Source organism: Linepithema humile, chromosome 6 (assembly GCF_040581485.1).
Source record: "Linepithema humile isolate Giens D197 chromosome 6, Lhum_UNIL_v1.0, whole genome shotgun sequence".
In the NCBI taxonomy this organism is placed as follows: domain Eukaryota; kingdom Metazoa; phylum Arthropoda; class Insecta; order Hymenoptera; family Formicidae; genus Linepithema; species Linepithema humile.
In genome coordinates this window covers 24905544-24929996 of record NC_090133.1, presented here as the reverse complement: position 1 = coordinate 24929996, position 24453 = coordinate 24905544, and the positions used below count along the sequence as shown (strand labels likewise).

At 41.2% G+C, this 24453-nt stretch overlaps 1 protein-coding gene across 1 annotated transcript in view; it reads right to left on the bottom strand.

Moving 5' to 3' along the window:
• LOC105677094 (platelet endothelial cell adhesion molecule-like) overlaps positions 1 to 24453 on the bottom strand; it is a 132173-nt gene that overhangs the window by 12516 nt on the left and 95204 nt on the right. The gene's annotated exons all lie outside the window — the stretch shown is intronic.

Here is a 24453-nt window from a genome sequence, read left to right as displayed (position 1 = left end):
TACGAACGTCGCGAGAAAAAGGGCTCGCGGATACTGAGAGGTGGGGTAGAACGTTGGAGAGAACGCCGGGGAAATGTAAATCTGCTTTCAGCGAAATCCGTTCATCCGGAATCAGAGGGCGAACTCCCGTTGCCTTGCACCACCGCGCCCGCCCGCCGTCCTCCTCTCGTCGTCATCCCGCGCACTCAACGGCGTCCCGCGCCAAGTACAAAGACAAGGGTTTCCAGCTCGATAGAAAGTTAGAGGACTCGCTCGCGTTCCCGGCGCCGTGCCCGCCCCGATTAATGTCCCTCCTTCTTTTTTTCTCTTCCTGCGTGAAATCGGTTCCGTCGAGTCGCGACGGCAACGAGCACGCCTGTCGAGAGTATTGGTCGGAATGACCGAGTTCCGGCTTTCTTAATGGATCATTATCGTTCCGAGAGAGATCGTGATGGCGTCGAAAGTGAGTTATTCGAGTAAATCGTACGATGGCGCGATTTGTAAGTAAATCGTAAAAAGTTTACATAAACTTTCGTCGACGGAGACGCTTCGCTTCATAAATCAATAGAATTTCTGCATATTATCTTCGATAAGCAGTTTTATTCTCTCGAAAAGCGAGACGTAATCTTTACACGAAATATATTAATGGCGGAGAAAGAACTTTTTTCTCGGCTCGGTATAAAAAATTAATATCGTTAAAAATAAAAATATCTTCGACTTTTCAAAGTGATTCAGCAATAAAAGCTAAAACAGTTATCGAGTCATTCAAATATCAATAACTCGTACTAATCTTATACTTAATAGTTTAAGTGATAATAATCTCAGTAATAACATAATTTCAGATTCATAGCATTACGTACACCTGATGCGCGCTTCAAGAAGATACTTGTTACGAAGTTTAACAGCACTTGCATCGGACAAACGTTAAATTACAAGGAACATTTTCGTATTATGTAGGTTAACTAAAAGCAGGTTACTGAATTAGTACACCAATAGATTGCATATCAAATTGTCTTTCTCGAATATTCGAAATTTCTTGAACACAAATCAATTAGCATTAGACTTTGAGTTTGTTATTAGTTTCCTATAGGTGTCCTTACCTTATAAGAGAATACTTTTGTGAAGGGAATAAATAGATAAGAATACTTGTAAGCACAGACATCGGAAATAATTACGAGAGAAACGCAACAAAATCTTCCCGAGTTAATTTTCACGAATAGCAATCAACAGTAAAATTGGATCTTAGAGAATGATTTTTGATTGCGTCAGTCAATCAAATGAAGCCAAACGAAACTAATAAAAGGACTTCGCAGCGAGGGAAGCCACTGTGGTGTTGTACAAAATGTTACACGACAATATAGCTTCTATAATCCATGAACTCTTTGAACTTCAAATTTCAGGTTTGCGAAGCATGAAAGAAGAGTTTTCGGTTGTTCCATTATCATGTTATAAAATTCATTTTTCCACTAAATGTGTACAAGACGTTTATGTTTTTTATACTTTTCGCTGGAATTCGCGTAATAATGTAATAAATAATGAATAAATCGAATAAAAAATATTATTGGCTAAAAATTGATGGACATCTTCATTCATTGTGCCGTAATTGAGACGTGTCAAGCTTAATGTTAACTGTGGAACAAACAATGTCCGGCGGAAGCATGCGAGCAAAAGAGAGCACTTGCTGACTTGACGTTTTCTCAGCTGAGGAATTATGCAATTCGCGCGATCCAGCGTGATATACGGCGGCACGCGCAAAAAAGTTTCTTGCCCAATGATTAATGACCGAGTAGCATTGATGCTTATCCCCTGACGCGGTAAATGCGCCCAGCCGAATATAAATTCCGCCTTTTAAACAGCTACCCGCGAAATTCAATCTCGGTGGGAAGTGAGCGAAAGTGATTACAGCGGTTGAATACAGATTATGAGAAAGCGGTCGCTACGTCATATTTAAGCGCCCCGGATTTTCTTTGTAAGCGTCCAAAGGAAGGCTATATCTCTTTTCCCACCGGCACACTTTCGTGTTCCGTACGACGGAAAATTAAAAAAAGAAAAAAAATGCTTGAGTTTACCTAACGGATCGTGAAATTTTCTATTATGAGATTAAATGTGCTAGTCTTATCGAAGAAAAAAAACCACTCTAATATTACTTTGCACGGGTATAAAGAAAGCTTTGATGTAGATGCATTTCTGAAAAGATAATACTCAATGTATTTATGCAACAATAAATTCTGAAAAGGCAATTCGACTGATTTTGCACAACGTTGCACATATAAAATAGTAAACCGGGAGATGTAATTTGTTCCTCGATCGAAGTGCATGATTCGACAAACAAAAGGTTAAAGTTTGTAAGATCTCGTAAAACTTTCTTTTCGATCTTTTAATTGCCTGCTCTCGTCAGAAGTTTCGGATGAACTTCTAAGCCCACGTATCTCGATCTTTACTTCAAAATTCCTTAGCGAATTCGTAATTGATTTTTTATTGATGAAGATTTTATTGTCATTTTTTTTAGTTACGATAATTCTTACGTGCTTGTCTTCGTAAGTACTTTACGCAAAAATATCCAAAGTCGCAAAGTACCATCTGCATTTTGAAAAACGTTTAACGTGGATGTACGAAAGTTATATACACATCAAGAATGCAGAGGTAGAAACGCTAACGATGTTTGCTTCGCATGCCCAACCACATTCTCTAGAATTCCCGCATTCCCGCAAAGCCTACACAGGTTAAGATAGATGCAACTATCGCCACGTGTAATCTAAGTTAATTAATCACGCTGGAAATTTGAGATCGAGTTAAAGTGGATTTATCTGAAATAATTTCAATAAGTCTATGGAAGAATTTATATTATTATAATAATACAAGAGTGTTGAGCGGCACACACTATACATATCCTTCATTCCAAAACAGAATGGACAAATAAAACGCTTTCGAATATATTTAATTTAAGCTGTAGCGCTCTTTTATGATTCTAATAATAAAATATTTTTACATCATCGACAAACTGAACAAAAGGTGACGCATATAAAATTTTTCGAATTACAACTTTGTTCAAATAAAATTACTTCAAACGAATTAAATAATAAATTAGTTTGGAACCCTTTGTATCTCTTTGTACTGTGGCTTAATCATATGTTAAGATTCTTCATCTTTTTAATTTTTAATGTCAACTTTTAAATTAGATCGCACTTTTTAATTTCCAACTGGAGGAAAAATATCTTCGCATTCATTGAAAAATATTACCACACTGTTGATTTATGCTTTTTGCGGTGCAGCCAGCATTTTCTAATTTTATTATTCGTCATTTGAAAATGGAATTCTTTCTTTCCGTGCTATTCAAGGCGCAGATTACCAGAAATGCAGCAGGAAACCCGCAGGCCATTACAGAGCTATGTACCGTGTGAACGCGAGCGCGATATGAAATCTCGCAGTAATGCACATTTAATTGCACGTACAGTACTTGTTGAATCGATGCGCGCATATATCTGAAAACCAATATATTCGATTGATATCGCGAACGTGGAATCCGATTGGTATCGAGAAAATACGACCATCTCCATGGGGACCGAAGTAGCGCGAAAATAGATAAAAAAAACTGTCTTCGATACGAGACAAACGAGACTTGCAAAAAAATTATCTTTAATAGAATTACTTTATCCGCTGTGCGGATAGTAGGCTGTTTTCGTGCTTTTCTTTTCAATCATAAATGCATTGTAATACATTTCGTCGTGAAAAGCAACGCACAGCTTTATTATTCGACGAAGGCGATCAAAATACTGGATATACGCATCGAATCTACCGTGTGTACAATTTAATTAGAAAAAAATCGGGAAAAACATTTCGCAATCTGGGACGTCAAACAGCGCTCGAAAAGATTCAGCGGGAAATGTTAGGGAACGGACAGGTCGCGGAAATGACGACGAGGGGTTTGTTGTAAAACTATTTTGCAGTAGATCCCTCGTCGTCGGAGTTACCCTGCTCGCCATGGAAACGTCAAGGATGATGACGCAATTGTGTCGTCATGGGACGGCGATTCCTGACGAACGACGCGGTTTATGACCCTCCATAAACGACAAAACGCAAGAGTGTACGTATACTTATTGGCGCAACCACCGTCGGGGCGCTATGCACACGGCCGTATGTATTTACCGTCGCGGTGGATGGTTTACCCAGGGTATCGCGCACAACACCCCGCGCACACCCTACGTACACCGTGTCACCGTGCCGCGGGCTCGCGCCTCGAAATGCATTGCAGTTCGGGGTGTGCATTGCACCTAAGGGCGTAGCCATGCGAAACCTCCGCAATGACAGTTTGCCCCACGAATTTATGCAGACGGCCGTGCCGGCGCGGCAACGGGATACTTTCGACCTCGGTTATTCTACGCGAGCCTCGACTCTCACCCCGGCGCCTTTGAAGTGTCGCGCGGCTTTCGGTGTAACCGCTCACTCATGAAATATAATCCACGGCCGACTCATATAGGGTTGACTCATTTACGCCGGAACTTTAACGTCATCGCGAAATAGGGTATTGCACAGGAATCTCTCTCTCGCTCGCTAACGCCAGCTGCGCACTACTTCCCCTTTTCTTGTCCGCAACAATGGTCCGTGATCTTTTGTATCTCGTATTCGTTCTAATTAGTAGCATTTTCTGAATGGAATATCCTGAAATAATTTCCGCTCGAGGTATCAGTGTGCTCTTGTTAAATCTGAACTTGGAATGCATAAAACATTCGTCATTTTTGCATGCGGATCGGAAAATACTTAATTATGGTGTATTGTTTTCAACATTTCGCCAATAAATTAGAATCCAAGAGAGTCCAGAATTTACATAATAGAATATAATGAAAAATATAGAACAATATAATCTTTGTTCTTGCATGTTTATGCGTTCCAAAAAAAGCTAGTAATATTTTTCACGGACGTTTAGACATTATTTTAATTGCAACTTTTTTTACATTACTAAATTTTAATAAAATATCGAAAAGATTTAACAATTTCCATGCGAGAAAATGAACGACGAGTGTCTATTCGTCCTTGCGATCACGAATAAGCGCTGACATGCTGCAATGCTTTCTACAGAAATTTCAGTAAGTGATCCCCGATCTTGCCGGTATCTAGCAAATTTTCGTACCTTAGTGCTGCTATCTTCTTCCTCTCAAGTAAGTAAGAGGCAGAGAGATACCCACCCGATGGGCCGAGTTCCCTAGAAAGATCTTGGCGCAGCATGCATGCAAATCCTGACCGCGATGGTGGTGCGGATAGCTGCACACCGATCCAGGTACGCATATATGTATGCATTCCTGTACATGCACGTATCCATGGATACCAAGAGCAACCCAATTTCTTCCCGGTCGCCCCCGGCCGTTTTCTTTTGCGACCGTTCCTCAAGCGACTTCCACATTACACCGAGATTCTGCCGGTATTTAAGCCCCGTTTATCGCCGACGGAGGTACTCGGATTGCATGAGGTGGTATCGAGTGAACCAAACGACGAATGAAAGAGAGACGATCATTCGAGACGGCTCAAGAGAGACGACTCTCGTGCGGCGAAACGTGCGGCGGAAGAAAGAAGCCAAAAGCCAATGCTCGAAAGCCGAATCGATCTTATAAAGGATTCCCTTGGTATCCTTTTACAAGCTTGCTTGTCCACGGTGGAGGCAGACGTGTCTGGACTGTGGACCGTTCGTAACGAGCCGCACAAATCCGGTGTATGTTCGGCGAAGCGAGTCTCTTTTCTGCTTTCCCGGGACACACGATTGAATTAGATGCAGATACCGGAGACACTGCACACGGTATGATAGGACGGCGAATCGATTCGGCAACATAAAGATATCAGGAAAGAGATACTATCCCATCCAGCTATAGTTTTGTCCTTTTTCGCGCTCGTTATTGCTATCGAATGTGCGATGCGAGAGCTTAAGGAGGAGCCACCGAAAAAGGAGAGCAATCGTTTCCACGATCGGCAGGAACAAAAAAGAAATCGCAGTCTTCCGGCAGAACGGAGAAATCAAAAGGCACAACTCAAACGTCGACGATCGGCTTGGGAGAAATCTCTTTCCTCTCGTGCGGAGTTCATCCGAGCATACTTCGGGAATCAATCGACTGTCCACGGAAGCTGCGACATTAATTTTCTTGTGATTCAATAAATTTCCCGAATGTATCTCATTTTTTTACATTGTTTTCGTTGGATACAATCGATCCTCAATCTGCAGAAAGAAATCAAGTGCACGTTACATTTACTTTATTGCAGCTTGCAGAACGCGTTTAATGTTTCAATGTAACGGCTGCAGTAACTGACGACTTAATACGTTAACTTGACTGACGTCAAAGTGGTACGGCTAAAATGGTTTGCAATAATAATTAATGGAGCATGACTGACAATGTCATTCACCGGCGTATTTACTGGCGTAAGGGTATAACGGGAGTTAAAGCTCTAGTTGTATAGCCGACAACATGTGCGCCACTCAATATGTTAAAGTAGATTCGCAGGTTACACGTAGTATATGTTTAAGATATATATTTTCTTCGCGCATACTTTGCATTACATGCATTTCATGTTTGCCGCTACGGTTCAGTTTTCCGCGTTTGATCTCGTAAACGTTGCTTTTCATTCAGCCTTAAAGTTTGCGCAAAGATTTTTGCACTTTGCAGAGTTTCTACACACGCTGCGCACAGATATGTCAAGTGTTTTCGAAGACGCGCACTTTCTATCTACTGCAAACCCTTTGAAGAAAAAGAAAAGAAGGGAATTAAACATTCCCCCTCATTTTTTTTTAAATGGATTTCGACAAGTTTTTAAATTTTAGTGTCAGATATTTCGGCAATTAAATTAGGTGAAAATTGTGATATAGAGCAAAATTCGTTCGAAATTAAATGGAAAATTAAGTTACATCATTGAATTATCTACCATTTGCAACGCCGAAATTTAATTTAGTTAAAGTTTCCTTTCGCTCCATTATAACAATGAAAATGCTATTGCCTCAATATCGGAAAAGGTTATTTTTCATATTTTTATCTATGATTCGGAGCAAATTTACAATTTCCATAACATTTTGTGCACTAAACTTGATGTGTCTTGCTATAAAACTTTTCCCAGCGTTGCCCTCGTTCCATCGAAAACTTCTTGAAGTTGAAATACCCAAAAACAAATGCGTGTTTCACTGCATTCGGGGAAAAAATAAATCGAAATATTGCAGCCATACCCGGCTGCATTAACTACAACAATACGCGCGCTTTTAGCTGCACATATCAACCGACCAGAATGAATCCTCCGTTTTCCTCCAATTCGATGGCCCTTTTTTTAGTCATTCAGAGAGCTAGTGAGCCTCTCTGTTTTATTTCACTTCCGTGTTATTCGGCGCACATACGGTCGGCGAATGATCTATGAGACAGATCTGATCCACCGACTGCGCGGAGTGACGCGCCTACATGCGGTTGCACATGCGAATACGATAAATCACGGCGAATATGAGCTCGGAGCGCGCACACGGGGTGCCATTCGAAACAGGCCGAAACGTCCACGGCAAACGTTTGCAGTTTCTCTCGGACGTCGCGTCTCTCTTGTATACTCTGATCGATGATTCTGCAATGACAGTCGCTGCTTGCTGTTAACAGATGCGACGTCGTGCTTCAATTGCGAAATGAAGAATCGACCTGATGAGCGTGATTGACATATTCTTATTGATCCTGAGAAGTATAAGCAGTGCCGGATCTACACATAAGCTAGATAAGCTACAGCTTAGGGGCCTCACATTATAAGGGGGCCTCTTTAGTATAGAAAAAATTTAAAAAAATGTATTTTTTGTTAATAAGAGGGGGCCTCCTTAAGATCATAGCTTAGGGGCCACAAAATTGTACATCCGGCCCTGAGTATAAGGTCGACACAATCACGCTTTATCGTTTGTTAAGTGTATTAATAATATAAAAAAATATGTACATTGTAAGATGAGTACATTGTAGAATATAAATTGGATTTTAATCACAAAATTCTCTTACTTCCGCTTGTCTAAACTTACTTTACTTGCTAATGAACTTAGTTTTCAGGAAGCACTTACTCTTATAGCCAGGCGGCATTGTACCTTCTCGGGATCACGAGTTTTTAACTTTAATCCGGATTACCATCTAATAGTAATGGTACAATAGGATTTCACTTGACATTTCTTAACACAATGGAAAATACGGAGAACCGAATTCGAAAGATAAGTAATGGAAATTGCGACACGTCACGGAGATACTATGATTTCGAGTGTGATATCATGTTACATTCGTGGTAATATCCGCTCTTCGGACTCCGCTTGTTCATGCAATTTAGCAGAGTATACAGAATGTCCGAGACCTACCGGATGTCCTTTCAACAACAGATACTACAGATCAAACAAGGAGAGAACGATTGCCGCAGTTTCGAGAAATCAGTGATAAAATTACATAAAATTGAAAAATAGACTCTTGCTCAACGAATTAAAAAGAGTAAAAATAAATAATGAAACTCTTAATCAAACTTTTCCATAAATATTTAATTAAATATTTTATAAATATTTAATATACAAATATTTAATACTAAAAATTACGACAAATAGAATAATTTATATGATATTTTTACTAAGAAAAAGATTAAAAATGTTAAAATATAGTTACAACATATATTAAGATATGAAAATATAAAAAGAAATTAAAATATAAAAACGTGAACTGAGATATTCATCTCGCATAATTTCTAAGATTATTTCATTTTTAAGAAGAAAATTTAGGTGGATGCGTTTAGATGCTGAAGAGAAAAGTGCACGTCTAAGATATCTTGCGCATTACCCGTAAGAGGTACGTCGTGACGGTAGGCGCAATGCGCACAAACTACCTAAGTGTTTATCGCTCGATATGTGTACAGACGACGTGACATGCCGCCGAATCGCGGGAAGCTCGATCTCGTACGAGGCGAGAATACTAACGGCGTAACGAAAGCTGTGGGAATTATATATGCGAGCGTACAGGAAGCAACCGTAAAGAGCCGGGTGTGTACCGAGCGAAAGGATAGAAGGAAAGGAAGTATGTGCTTTCGGGTCGGCCGGTGGAGTGCCGGCACTCCTCGTTTCCGAGTTGCGAGCCACTCGAGTGCTCTCCGCGCTCTGCCTCCTTTTCGCGAAAATTGCGCTGCGTAAGAGCGTCGTACGAGTGCGGAAGACTAACGGATTTAAGTAGATATCGCATCTGTATCCTCGCGTCTCATTCAAACGAACGAATACCCTTGCGAAAAGCGGTTTATAACGCCTCGCTATCTAAAGATCTATCTGCGATGTATTATTTGGCGTCTATCTGGCGTCCGTATTTAAATCCCAGCAAAGTTACAGTATTATCAAAAATCTCGTTAAAAATTTTTCTTCTGTTCGATAACATTTTCCTTTTTCGATTCAACCGAGATTAAATCGATCATTAAACGAAAATTTCTATTCTTCCACTGTTTTTATAAATTTTGCTGTAAAAAACTCTCCAGAGCAGCATTTTCAACTTGCAATAGATGGCATTCTAAACGAATATATAAATATTTTCAACATAGATGAATTATTATATATTAAAGCACAGGGAGACAATATATGAATCACTGCAAAAGGAAAGCATTTTCCTTGCCAGTTAATCATAATCCTGTGTTTATAACGCGAACGCAATCCATGTACGTCCTATTTACTGACGGGAATACTACATCCGAATGGTCACCGGCGTTCGGAATATACGCAGCTATATACGCAGTGCTATCGGGCGTACTAATCCGTAACAAGGGAGCATTATGCGCGTCGCTGTTGATTACTTACGCGACGCCGAAGTTACTGACACCGTATCCCACAGGTCCAAGAGCATGGGCATATCGTGTCACAAAGGTCAACAACTCGGAGGATAAGGTCCTTCTGATACCTCAAAGGATTTAGCTCACGGTTAGCACTGATCTCGGTATACGATTTCGTGCTAGTAATAGATGTTTCCGTGCCAATGCAATCAACTACAGTTCGCATTACTAGATTTCGATTAAGATAAAGTGCGCCATTCCGCCCTTCATGGTCATTTCAGATTTATAATTATCATGCTCGCCTATTTTATCTAAACATTTTTGTTCGTTATGGACGAATATGTAAAGCTGTTTATGTTTTATGATCGATAAAAATGTCAAAAAATAAATAGCCTCTTTGAATATTCAATAAATACGAAAATATAAAAAAAGCTTTTGTATCATTATATATTATTTTCAACATTTTGAAAATAAATGAGCTTGAACAAATTGCGTGATTAATATTTCATTTTTTTTTGTATAAAACGCTTTAATCACCTTATCGTCACTTCGTTATTATATACAACTTTTTACATAAAAAAAAATACGAAAAAGCTTTTTGAATATCCTATACTCTTTCAGAGATATTTGCGTAGTTTTATATTTCGTACATTCGAACGCATTTGCTATTCTCTTTGAATATATCTAAAAAATTTTACCATTCAATGCCTTTGCTTTTGGTTGATTTCAAAATTATTATCAAAGAGAAGTCTTTGAAAATTCGATGCTGTAACTCAAACGATTTATGCTGTCGCGTCGCAAAATTTGCGTTTCAATATTGAAACAGCTCGTATCCATTATGAATCGCCGATCTCCTTTTTACAGCTCCAGAGCCGTAGCGTACTTTACAGTTGGTCGATAAAACACGATTTTTGCGAGCTATAATCAGCCTGACGGCGCTACGCAGTCCGCGTCGCGCATTAGATCGCGCGGCAGTAAAGAGAATACGCGAATACGTTGGCGCGCATAATTGCGTTAGCCGCGGCAGCGGGAGTTCCAAGCACCCCAACCTGTTTTGAATTCATGGGCGCCGTTCAGTCGTATCCCACTATGTATTCGAAGCCACCTCGTAAAGCTTTCTCCCTATTACGCATGTACTTGTCACGGGCAAAATCTCCCCCGCGTTCGTCGGATTCGCGCGAGTTACAGGAGATTTATACGAATCAAGATACTTCGGCGTGATTGCGAGTTCGGAATCTCGCAAGATCTATCTGAGGTGCGAAGAAGAAGTACGTTCGCAGGAAGAACGAGGGGGAATTCTTCCTCCGCGACGAGCGGAGGCGAAAACGAACTCCCCGCCTTGATCCCCTGTCAGGTTATACTCGAACGATTGGCTCGCAATTCGCATTTTCTGACGGACAGAGTTCGGGCCGGGGGCGCGTGTAAAAACCCTTAAGTGCACTCCGACAAATGGCCGCTTGATATGCACGGCCGCTCGAAAGCTGGATTCGCGAGAGGTAAATGTATACGAAAATTTCAGCCGGGAAATCAGTTTCTCAACGGCACGGAGATTACAGCGATATGCGGGATGTACGATACACTAATTTACGGTAGCGTTAATACTTAAACGAAGTAGTTCTAAACTGGAGTTTACAGCGTAACATCTTTGGTACACTTTGATCAAGCAGCTGTTTACTCGCACTGCAGTATTGTGCATGTAAAGCTAAGAAACGTTTCGGTGTCGCGTTGCTTTGTGCTCTTCATATTGGAAAACACACAAAAAAAGATAAAAGATGTTAATTATAAAAGAAAAGAATTTATCGAAGAAATTCATATTCTTTGAAGTTCCGAGTAATTCTTCATTTTTAAAAAGAAGAATTTCTTTTGATAAAAGAGTAAAAATAAAGATCTTGAAAAAGTTTACTTTTTAAATATTAATATTCTACTTAAATGCAAAAGAAATGTGTAGAAGTAATTTACACGTTTCTTTTGCGTCAATAAATATTCTCATAAATGTTTTTTATAATTATTCCAGATATTACTGACGTATAGAATTATTTTCAACGAAAAGTCAGTGTTCTAGAAATATGTGTTATAATTATATAAGGTGCTTATATAATTTTAATGAATAAAATAAACTATCGCAGAGTATAAATAATGTCCTAGATACCTTGCGTTATGTATATCAACCACAAAAGTCCGAGGACATGCTGAATATATATAATTAGATAGGTACTTTTAAGCTATAAGCAGCTGAAATTTAAAAACTTATGTCACATAAACATTAATATTTTGTTCTTCAATAAATTTCAAATAAGCTACTTTAAAATTAGAAATTCATTTAAAATTTAATTGCTACTTAATGTTGAAATTCGATAAATTGCCGGTCTTACATCATATTCTCCTTAAGTTCAGACTGACTCAAAATCTATCAAAGAATCTATGGTTGAAAGATGGAACATCTAAGTATATATTTTAACGACGACTTCTGTTTCAGATCTTTTGGAATAAAAAATTCCTTAACGAAAATTTGATGAAGAACTTATGACCGCTTGTCGCAGAATTTTTAATCTCAAATATCTTACAACTAAATTTCAAATTTAAACTTTGTTAAATGTAAACTTCAAATAATGAAAAAAATTGCATATAATACATTATCAATATCAAATAATATCACGTCAATTTCTCTAAAATGTCGTAAGTATATTTATGCTTGCATCAAGTTTCTTTGGATTAATACAGATACTGCAGAAGCTACTTTAAGTGATATAAATCGCATTTAAGAAGAACAGTGCATGTTGCACGCAATTTGTCTACTTGCACGAACCACATTCAAACATTTGTAAGAATAACCTTAGTCCGCTAGTAGCTTCTGTCGAGAGTTGTCGAGTAAATAGCCCGAATGGGACTCGTCTCAGTAAATATGTCTCCCGATACGTCACAGAGCTTTCGCGTTATACGGCATCATTTATAAGACGTAGAAGACGGTTATGGCACAGCGGCGGAGTAGCGATAAATAATACGTAGTCTGAAACGTCTCGTTGTGTGAGTTGCAGCTCAAGGAATAAAATCAGACTGACGTACATAACGAACACTTGTGCGCTCACAACAGTACGTATCGACGTTGTTTACACGATCAGAAGAACCTGCGAATTGCGCTGGATTGTCTGCGCAATTGAAAGAAAATCGTCTCACGCATAGCGATAAACAACATGTCGAAATAAGCACACCCTTTTATTCTTTGAGCATCGATAAATCACCAGCTACGAGACAACGTCGAACGCCCGCTTTTCCCCCCGCTACTTCCCACGAAGATATCTTACGAACTGTAATACGACGAGAGTATAAAGCGGCAATAAAAACGGAGACGTCACGTCAATGGACAAATGATCGCCGTTATTACCATTGGCCTGTCGTAAGCGCGCGAGGCGAATGCACATCCGCGGTTATATTAATGCATTTCGCCGCTCTATTTATGATCCACTTCCGCCCAGGAGTCGTTTACTTTCAATTCTCGGGTGTTCGATTAATTTTCGTATCGATGGTGCTCCCCGGTGCTCGCCGACGTCGCGCATTGCCGTGAAATTTATCGTTCACGGATTTCGCGAACTTCGCCTCGGGTTGCAGCGGCCATTGCAATCGCGAAAAATCGGTATATGTTGTGCCGGACAGAGAAGATATTTAAAAGCGCCTATAGTTCATGAGTTATTTGTACAGAGTCGTACGTGGATGCCCAGAGGCGCGATACATATTCCCTGCGAAATAACAGCGATTAAATTTTATGGGACCGGATCGAGCGTCTCTCTTTTCTGGTTGATCGGCGGAGACAGAAACCGAGGCTGATTGCGGAATGTGGATCTGGCAGTTCGATCGTTTTATACCATGAACCATTCCTGTTCTCTGAAATACGACTTGGGCGCAGACACTCATTCGCGCGCGCAGAGCGACAGCGAATCGATGCACGGCGGATCGCAATAAAATAAGGGAAACGAGAACATATGTAGTTTGATACGTCGATATTTCGTACGCCGATGAAGTACGAGTATTTAAATGCGACGTGTAGGGTTAAATTTGCTTTTGCATTCTACGAAAATGCTAAAAAACGTTTACTACGAATTTATTACGATTAAAAGTAAGAAAGGTGTTACCCCGATTTCGATAAAAAGTACACAGAGAAAGTCTGTTACTAATAATGCTTAGAAAAATAACAATTTTTTATGAAGAATATTGCAGTAATAAATTCTCCTTAATCTTTGCGACATCGTGAAAGATACTTTTTTTTACGCACACGTCAAAAGTCTCGTGAGACTTGATCTACGGTTATCCGCTCTGCTTTTCGCATCCATCGATCTGCGTATCGGCAGTCGTCGTCGTTTTGGGCGGACACATTCCCCGCCGCCGTCGTATTATAGCTCCGTCATAGATATATGGATACGCGTGCCGTGGTATGCGAGCGTATTCCAGTGCATCATCCCCAGGATATAGCCCAACTGTCGCCTGCGAATCATACACGCTGGCTGTCATCGCGTTCCATCCGCCGCGGCAACCCACTTTTCCAGCCGGAATTCTTTCCGCCACGAAAGGCGGAAAGCGTTCGTAAAGTATTAACCGATGACCTACGAGCTTGGCTCCGGTGCCGGCGGAAGGTGGATCCGGAGAAATACCAAGAAGATGGAGGTAATAGCTAAAGAGGACGATGGGAAAATCGAGGACACACATATAAAACTAACACACATCCATAAAACTAACGATTTAGAAAGATTATATAATAGCGCGGCGTTTATCATTTTGCATCAATAATCTCTCGATGCCTGTGCAATTATTTCTCTCAAAATTAGATGAGAGTTTATGCTGAATAATTTTCTTTTATCTGGCAAAGCTGAAAATGCGCGTATATAAAATAGTTATATTTGCGCATATAAAGTAGTTAATATTAGAAAACAAAAATTGATTTTTGAAAACCAACAGGAAACAGTTATATTCAATCAACGAACATACGTTATATAACACGTTCTCAATAATAGTATTGAATTGAAATTTGAGTTTCATGATACATGGTAGATGTAAAATTTGTTATCCGAATGCGCCATCTTGGAATTACGTAAGGTGCACGCTGTATTGGGAACAAGTCGAAAGGTCTGAACTTATATTAAAACAATAAAAACGAAGGACACGTCGCGTCATCAGGGACTCGGTGCCGAAGATATTCCTATACGTGACCACGTCGCGATTTAGCGTGTGACCTAGAATGACGCCGAACAGTCGCGCAGATGTTACGTAGCTCTCCGATATACGTTCATGACATTCCGATGTGTGGAGAAACAGCGAGATCGATCTGATCGGTATAGCGGTGTCCTGTCGCGAACGAAGGAAGAGTAGCGAACAAACAACGCGCGCGGCCTTCCTGTTTCTTTCTCCTCCCGTCGGCATCTTCCCGGACCGCGTATTCTTCTTGCATCCCTCCCCTCCCTCCCTCTCCCCCTCCCCCTTCCGCGCCGTGACCCTTCGTCGAAAAATTACGAGTACGTGTAACTCGGCTGTGACGTGTAACGCGTCGTTGGCCCGATACCGGAAAAGGCATTCCAGGCCATTGGTCACGACGGCGCTTAAGCGACGTTCTATCTTTCGTCGGTGTGTGTCGTCGGTGCTTTATGCTCCACGGCGATTGAACCCCCGAGGGGGCCCTTGTCTCTCTTCTCTCCGCCTTCTCCTTTTCCGCGCGCTATCTCGCACCGAGCTCGGGGGGGGGGAGGCTGCGCCGCTGCTCTCCTTTTCTTCTTCATTGCCTTTCGTCCTGCACCGCCGCGCGGCAGTCCTCGCAAGTTTCAGTTTCCGTCCTCGTCTCTCGTGCGCGACTTCAAAGCCGCCGGTCTCCCTCGCAATAAGATCGTCGGTTTACGGTAGACACTGCGAGACAAAAGCGCTCGCTCCTTACGGGGGTTCTTCTCTTTTAACTCACTCCCTATTCCACCGTTTCATTCGATTGCCATTTGATTGCGGCGTGAGAGAGATATCGGGGGACGGGCGAAAATAAGGCTTGATTCAAAGGCGAAGCGCAACGGGAGACAATGCACGAGAGAGGCTCCCCTTTCGAGACATGACGAATGAGTCGGACGGGATGCGCGCGTAGCGCACTGACACGACGGCGAGATACGGCGGTCCTCGTGAATGTCGAGTGGATGTCAGATTCCTCGGAGCCACTCCGGCGGGCCGGGCGTGTTACACCGGCATGGTCTTTCGCCGCAATTAGCCACGCGCCCGTGCATTAACGTTCAGATTTATGGAGGTAATTAATGCTCCCGTATGCGAGTTATTGCATCCTATTTGATACCTGATTGCCGGCGCCGCCGTTTAATTTCTATATGACGTTGCGCTTTTAAGAGACTTGGAAAAGTGTTCAACTATTCGCGCCCATTTATTTCCGTGCTATTGGAAACGCCGAGCATGGAGCGCAGTAGTAAAGTTAGTTATTGTGCCAATCATTACTCGGGCGCGAAGGCTATTTCAGTTTATTTGCCGCGGTCGGCTCGCGTGAGGTTCATTGAAACATTACAATTATCCCCCGTTTAATTGAAAACATATGCTTCGTACGTGTATCAATAACAAGTGGTTAATTGTAATAATTCTGCGGTAATAATAATGCATTGTAGAAACGAGGTTACATTAATGCGTGACTTCTCTATTAGTTTCTTCAGTTCTTTGTCATAATGCGGATAAAGGAGAATAATACATTTGGCAGAAGCATTAAACCGCGTGTCAGTGAACTTTTAAAAGCGTTTACGGAAGTTACACAAGGATACACAAAACTGAACTGCGGGCGCAAGTTGATCGAGTCGCGTAACTGTACTAACGTGATGATCGTGATGTAATTTGCATGCGCTACATGCAGTGGTATAATGACCAGTATGTAACAGGCGGAGACAATCTGTAGTTACCGCATCACGTCAACCTGATGTATTTCACAGATTCTAACTAACAATTGTCATCTGCGGTACAAAACGCGGTGGAAAAACATTTTTTTTTTTTTTTCAAATAATGTTTGAAGTACGACGAAAGAAAGAGCGCGTCTGCGCGCGCGACGAATCGACTTGGCCTCAAAGAATCGGTAACTGCAAGAAAGCGCTGCGAGAAAGTACGTAACTTTCGACACGTCTCGCGTACAAGACTCATTAGCGAAGAAATAATTTATCATTCGACGCGGAAAATTAAAGAAGTCCGTACTGTAGCGCGCTTTGAGAGTGCGGGGGCGCCAGCTGCGAGCTTTCTTTAGCAACGGATAAACCGGCGGGATTACGTTATGCCGAGGACGACGCAAGGGTCGGTATTAGTCCGCCGACTGCAACTCGCAGTAAATTCAGCATGTTTCTGCTGAGCTTGGAAAATCTGCGAAATGGCAACCCCCGCCGTCCCCGTCTTGGAAAATTACACGACGGTCGAAAATCTTCGCTGAATTCAACTTTGCGAAATATTATCCTTTCAGCGCTCGCATCGTTCAGACACGTTTACGCTCGCGTCGCGGCCTTGGCTCCATCGGGCGACAATCTATATTCATAACAATCAAAACGTATTCCCCCGTCGCGTAACGGCGAACGCTTCGCGTCGGGAAGTTGCAGGTGCGGCGGTTTAGTATTCTGATCCTCGTCTTTAACCCCGGATAAATCCGCGCTATTTCAGGCGAGCTCGGGTGTTCGATGTAATTCTGACGACTTTCGCGGACTTTCTTTGGACTTTTTAACGCGAAAGCAGCGGGCGAGATTTATGCGGCAGTTAAAAATCCGCCGCATAAATATATTACCGCCGGAGCAAATTTCCCGAGTGTACATTAATCTGAATTTTTGTCTGCGTCATCGTGACCTTCCTATAATACATAATCTACAGACGTACTTCATCATATAATACTCCGCTCGCGCGGAGAATGCTGATGAATGTAGCACCGATGAATGAACTTTGCGCATCGAGTGGACAATAATTCCGAGTGACAGTTCCTACGCGAACGTGCGATTGCGATTGAGCAGGTAATATTTCGCGCATCGCGTTTCGGCTACCAGTTCGCAATCTATTGATAAAAGTGATTTATTTCATTTTGTACAAAGGTAGCTTCGGCAACTGTAACCGCTTAAGCCTTCCCGGACGTTATGCTCGGAGACTCCGGTCGACGAACTGGTATTAGCCGCCTGTCCCTAACCCGTAGATAGATCCGGTGCATTTGGGTTAAACTCGGCAGTACCCAGCGACCAGCTAAGCTTCCCGATAAACTCGTCAGCCGTTTGAATCGACTGTACGGTATCAGCTTCAATTTACCGGCCGGCTGTAACGCAGAGTTCCTTTCAGCAAAGGTGGACAAGCGCCTCGTGTGCGCGCAGCTATCGGAGAAACGAAACCGAGCGGTTCGTTTCGATGTGTGCGCGCGTATATAAGCGCACGTCCGTGTGTCTATGCGCATTGATGTGCACGCGTCAAGTGTACCTGTGTTACGAAGGGACGCTTTATTAGACCGCGCAGGGCCTGCAGCTCGGTCGTCGGTTGACGAGGGACGAAGTGGATGCGGAAACACGGACCAGAGAGAAAGAGCGTGTGCACGAGCGGATGGAAACGAGAGATTGTGAAAGGGAGTGAAACGTGCGCGGAACACAGGCGACCGCCGGAAACAGGTTAGGGAATGGAGAACGATGAGAGCGAGCCGGGAATTGATGAAGCGGCGAAGAACAGAGCGCGCGCAGGGCTAGTGGTTTTAGAGAAGCCGTTAGACGGGACAAGCCGAGAGACGACGTCCAGGGTCGACGTCTCTTCGAAAGGACCTTCCTAGATGAAAACAATGGGCACCGTGTGCATCTATTGGCTCCCATTACGACGATGGCGATGTGACGCCGAGAGTTCGCGCTTATTTATCGATGATTCGTTAAGTGGCCCATTCCACCTCTTTTTGCGCCGTTCTCCACCCCTCAGCCTCGCTCTTATTATCCGCCTCTCAACCCCGATAACCTCGTCTCCATCTTCTCCCTCCCTCCCTCTCTCTCTCTCTCTCTCTCTCTCTCTCTCTCCACTTCTCTTCACCTCATCGTGATCGCTTAATGGAAGCCGACGAGGCCGAAGCCTCGAGGGCAGGCCGCACTGATGCTGGATATGGTTTTCCTCGGTGTTATTGGCCGATAATCCGCTGGTATCGACGGACGTAGAATTATACGCGCGTATACGTATACACAGTATGTAGCTCACAGTGATGTAGAGCCGTATATATGTCGGATACACTGGCTCGCTACAGCACAGCCGCAACGGCACTGGCAGCGCAGCGGCGCACGTCAAACGGCAGCGAGCGCAGGCCATTCTCCGGCGGCCGTGTGTCCCGCCAGGCCTCCACGTCCGCGCGAATTAAACTTAACCACAATTAGCAAGACCCCAGTGCTTCGTTCGGCTGCGCATATAACCGCGTGTAAATTGTAATAGCTACCCGACACTGCCAGAGCCCACCGGCGGGCGCGCGGTGCGGTGCGAGCGTTAATGCGCGTGTGATGGCCGCGTACACGCGCGCGTGTGTACGTCGCGGTTATGCGTATCTCCCTACGCGGGAGAACGCGCGTACGATGGGATCGCGAATGTTGAATACAAGATCGCGATTCCATCGATTTACATTCAGTTAAGCCTTGTCGTCGGGAGAGGAGCACGGCTGGGAAGTCGATAAGCCGAACAGCCTGAAATAATGTACAAAGGACGATAACTCGCTCGATAATTTGTGTGCGAATCCTCTTTAATCCACGTCAATCGAGACTTAACCTTTCTTTTTTTTTTCTTTCTATTTTCCACCTGTACATAAAAAGTCTAGATCACGGTTGAGCACGCCGCATCCCTTTGTTAATTGTATATACTTCTGAGAGATATATTTAGTCCTTCGCACATAAATGGAACTAAACATGTAACGTGAGTTTATAAGAAATAAATTATAAAAATTTTCTTATTTTTAAATTAATTATCATTTTTAAAAAATTGGTATGCCTCATAGATGTATTACAACAGTTTCGATCCACATTGATAATAGCACACATCGAAAGATGTATTATATATCGAATGTATATCTACATACAACCTGTTTAGAGAGTCAATATCTTAGATATACACGCTGGCTGTCGTTGCGCGATGTGTGCGAAACGTAGTTTCAATATGGATATACTATCAATATTAGTGTGTACACATGTAAAAGAGGCGAAGCTGCTTTATCTGAACATATAAACGACGTTTCTTGTGCGGAGGAACAAAAGATGTTAAACTGCGTAGCCCGCTTTCCATGCATGGAACCAGAAAATATTAGCTCTTTGAAACGCGATGTTTACGATATGTAAGTACCTTTTTAATCCCTTTCTGTTCCCAATCTGGTTGATGGTTTTGTTTGACTACCGCTTGGCTTATAGTCGCTAGCTACTAACAATTGCAAAGGAGTTAATCTCATTGTACTTGTGCGTACTGCGAAAGATAACAATTGTTTGCATTACTTTGATGACACACGATTCAAAGTGTATGCATCAAAGATTTTAATTAAGTGGACTCGCTGGACTATACATTCATTTATTTGGGTACATTAAATACCGAGCATATTATGCAATATTTTTCTTATTTATTATGAATTATTAAGCACATTTTCGGAATTGTAACTTAAAGCAATTTAGCTATCGAAAGTTTTCAAAGTAAATTTACTTCAATCTATTATACTATACGTAATATACGATAAAACAAATAAAAACTGATCGATTTTCCGCTGTATTTTTTCCTGTAACATTGTAGAAAATATTATACTACGAAAGTTTACCAAAAGTCTAGAAAATTGTGATTACCTAAAAATTATTATCATCACCAAATACATTTTTTTTATCTTATATCTTTCATGATGTATTTTTACATATCCTTTACTTTGCAATTATAAAAATATAAACAATTATCATAATAATATTTCGGGTTTTATCTTATTTTTAGTATCAGCATAATCAAATAAAGCTTTCCTTCATTGTACGAATGGCACATATCGCGAGGGAAATTACTCGGTAGAGATTTGATTATTTTATCGTCGAATTTACACAAATCCCTTTCGCTTTTTCTGATTTTTTTGTAATTTTCCACGTTTTTTAATAATCAAACTCGCAAAAGAAAATATATGTAAGTGTCAATTATGCTGGTCGTAATTAAAAGGATATATGAAATGCCAATTTGCATGAAAATAACATATGCAATCTAAACTTCTAGCCGATATCTCCGTTCCGTCAATATTTGCGATACATACTGATCACAATTCCAGTGTCCACTGGATATCTAATTTCCGTTATATATTCGTAGCCCGTGGCAATAACATTCGCGTGATATCTATGTTACGCAGCCGTTGCGCTGCAGAGGCATTTGAAAAACATTAATTGGTCGGTAGCAGGTCGTAAATCTCACACTAATGATTTCCAGAGCGCATTTCATTAAAGTATTCTATTCCATTGCATATAATATTACAGATATACGAGCACAACAAAATTTATAGCATTGTTTGCGCAAAAATATTAAATACTGAACTAGGATTAAATTAACGGCATATGACAGCAAATAATATACTCTGAAATTACTTTCTAAAATGTTATTTCATACAAAAAGTATCTATTTACAGTAAAATTGCTCTTCAAAATGTCATTTCATATCAAAATGTTTGTTTAGTTACCGTATGTGTGCGACTTGCTTCGACAAAAAAGAATAAACAATTAATATTTTGTCCAAACGATAAATAACAATCACAATTTGTTTCTTAATTAGATTGCATTGATTATTGCAATTATCGCAGATAAATTAACGCAGAATTATATTGTTTTATTTTTTATAAATAAATTTTTAAAATTTTAGTTATTTCTGAATAACCGATACTGTTTAATACTCCGCTCAGATCACGTTTATATAGCTTTCGAATATTAAAGGCTTCTATCGATTTAATACACAAATACTGGAGAATTATTTCAAAAAGCTATCTGCAGCTATTTTTATGATAATATTATTTAATTCTATGCACTCCGCATTTGCACCTGGCTTAAATAATTCAAGGGAAGCAAACGTGTGTTTATTTTTATTTATTGATAAAAATTTGAGAAAACATAAATAGAAATTTTTAAATATTTATTTACTTACTACTGAAGTATTTGCTATTGACAGTAAAAGCTTATGGTAAATATTATAAAAATATACAAATAAAAGAAGCACTTGCTATCTGCAAAAACAGCTTTCGTAAAAAAAACATAGTTAGCTCCATTCCGCGTGTTAATGACTTCATTTCGTGTGTTTCAAACATAATAGTGTTTATCTCTTTTCTATTTAGTTAGTTTGTTGTATAGTACAAAAATATCTGCAGTAACAGTCAATAGAATAAATTCTAAGCGCATTGCTTGTATGCACATCTCCATTAAAACTTTTTTCTAATCCGACACAATAATTATCCAAATGAAAACAATTAATGTATTCAAACTAGTTTATGTGCGCACATTGCATAATATTCTATTATAATTCCAAATTGATGAAAGAATAGATAAAAAATAGCTGCGCAGTAGCCTGAATAAAAATCGAAAATTATGCGTAGTCATTCTGCATTTGCTTCATTTGTATTCATATCGTTCGTTACTTTTTTAATCGTTCCAAATTTTTCAAGAGTTTCACGTGAATGAGTAATTTTTAGGTAACGAAATAAAAAGATACCAATCGGAATTTTAGATTTAGTTTTTTGCGTGTGAGCTTTCCAGTCTTCCACCCGAGAATAAGAAAAGGAACATCTTGTAAAAAGAGGAAAAAAAAAAATTATTCCGTAGCCGTCGCGCCGGGTCAAGGCCCGCCGCAATCGTTCGTCTCGTTCATAGTCGTAGGTCGCGAATGTAAGCTTTCATTATCTCTCAAGCCGGCGACTCTATCCCCCTCATGTAGTGATCGTCGCGAGTGTGCGCGTACCTGGTATATACTTGTGTGTATGTGTTAGCCATCACGGTCTCGCCATGTTATCCGAGGAGGACATCTCGAGTTTCAGAGGAGAACAAACGGCACGTCGTGTACACGTCTACTGACGACCCTATAGAGATCGCGAGGACGTTCTCGAGACTTAATGAATGGGCCGATGTGGGGGAAAGAGCAACGATGAGTGCGAGAGGGGGTGTGATAGCAGTACGAGAGCACAGGGAAGAAGTTAATGGCCTGGCCGGGAGACTGAGGTTGGATCGTCATTCAATTTCTCTTCTTTTGCTATCGTATGTTACGAGTTTATTCGTAAAAACCGACAATGCACCACCCGCGCGCGAAATGTTTCATCCCTTCGTTGAAAATTCATAAGTACGTAGTAGCGCGACAAGATTTAATTCAACTTGGCATTCGTAAAAATTTCATTTCAAATCGAATACAAATGTATACATAAATCACGCATAAAAATGAAGCGGAAGCTGTTATATATTGGCGCTGTCGATATTAATCCCCTTAAAACTGAATTCACAATAAGTCAACTCAACGTCGAGCGTGGAATAATAAGACTCGACGTCCGACCGCGCTGAGGGTTAAAAGTGCAGCTTCGACGAGCTTCGGATTGTTCTCATCGAGGACGACTTCGTTTATTCCCCGGCACAAAGCCGTGACGAGCCTCGCGTCGGATTAGCTCCGACGCCCTCGTCTCTTCCCGCGGCGTTGCACTGCAATTTGTTTCACGGCGGTGGGACGAAGGAACGGGCCGGGGTTTTAATCTGCATCGGATTATACCCTCAAAGCGCGATGCATTTCATTACGCCGAAGCCATGCGAGAAAGTGGGCCAGTGTTTGTAGACAGCGCTGGCCGTAGTGGAAATAAAGGACGAACTCCGTCGTGGCAAATCCTTTCTCGTTATCATTTTAGACACCTGTCTATTTACCGCACAACAGAGTAGGAAGGTACGGAAGGTCGGAATGCCACGCTTCGTGCTTACGTGTAATACCGCGCTGCCCGCGCTATGAAATTTCGAAGGAATGTTGCCCCGTGCTATTTTAATGACGCGCCGGATAAAATAGTTGCGCAAAGTATCGGCGTATCGGCCGTATCAGCATCATCGCTGAATAATTTTATTGTATTCCGCGTAAACACTAGTTACGTATTTATGCATTTATCGAGCGAGAGAAGACTATTTAGTTAGCGTATCGATTATAGAAAATGGATAATTCCGCAACGGAACTAATACTCTTCGAAAACTACTATGATAAAAATTTATCGTTCTGCGCGGCGGATACCTACAGATTTTTGACGCCTCGTACATCGAGCCACGGTAATTCCATTCGGACGCAGGTGTTATGTTGGAAAATGGTAACAAAGTGTCGACTTTGAACGAAGCTTTTGATGCATCGTGCAGCAATTGCAAGCGATACATGGAGTCATAGTTTATGATGCAGTAAATTCAATGGCGTCGCGTGCGAAACTTGCGCCGGCAATCCTTTGATCGATTTGCGCAAAATGCATGAAGTATATTTTTTCATTCCTACTCGTTACGTAGGTTTTTGATACTCGTTACGTTGGTTTTAATACGAGAAAAGATTTACGGATAAAAAGATTGTAAATATACAAATACATTGAAATTATAATGACATCCGTGCCGTGTTTGTACGTATTTTACGAAGATATTCAAGATATTCAAATTGTCTATAAGCTTACGGAAAAATCAAGCTGGTAAGAAGATATTGTTACTTTTTAATGTTCCGCCGTTGCCACAGCGCCAGACT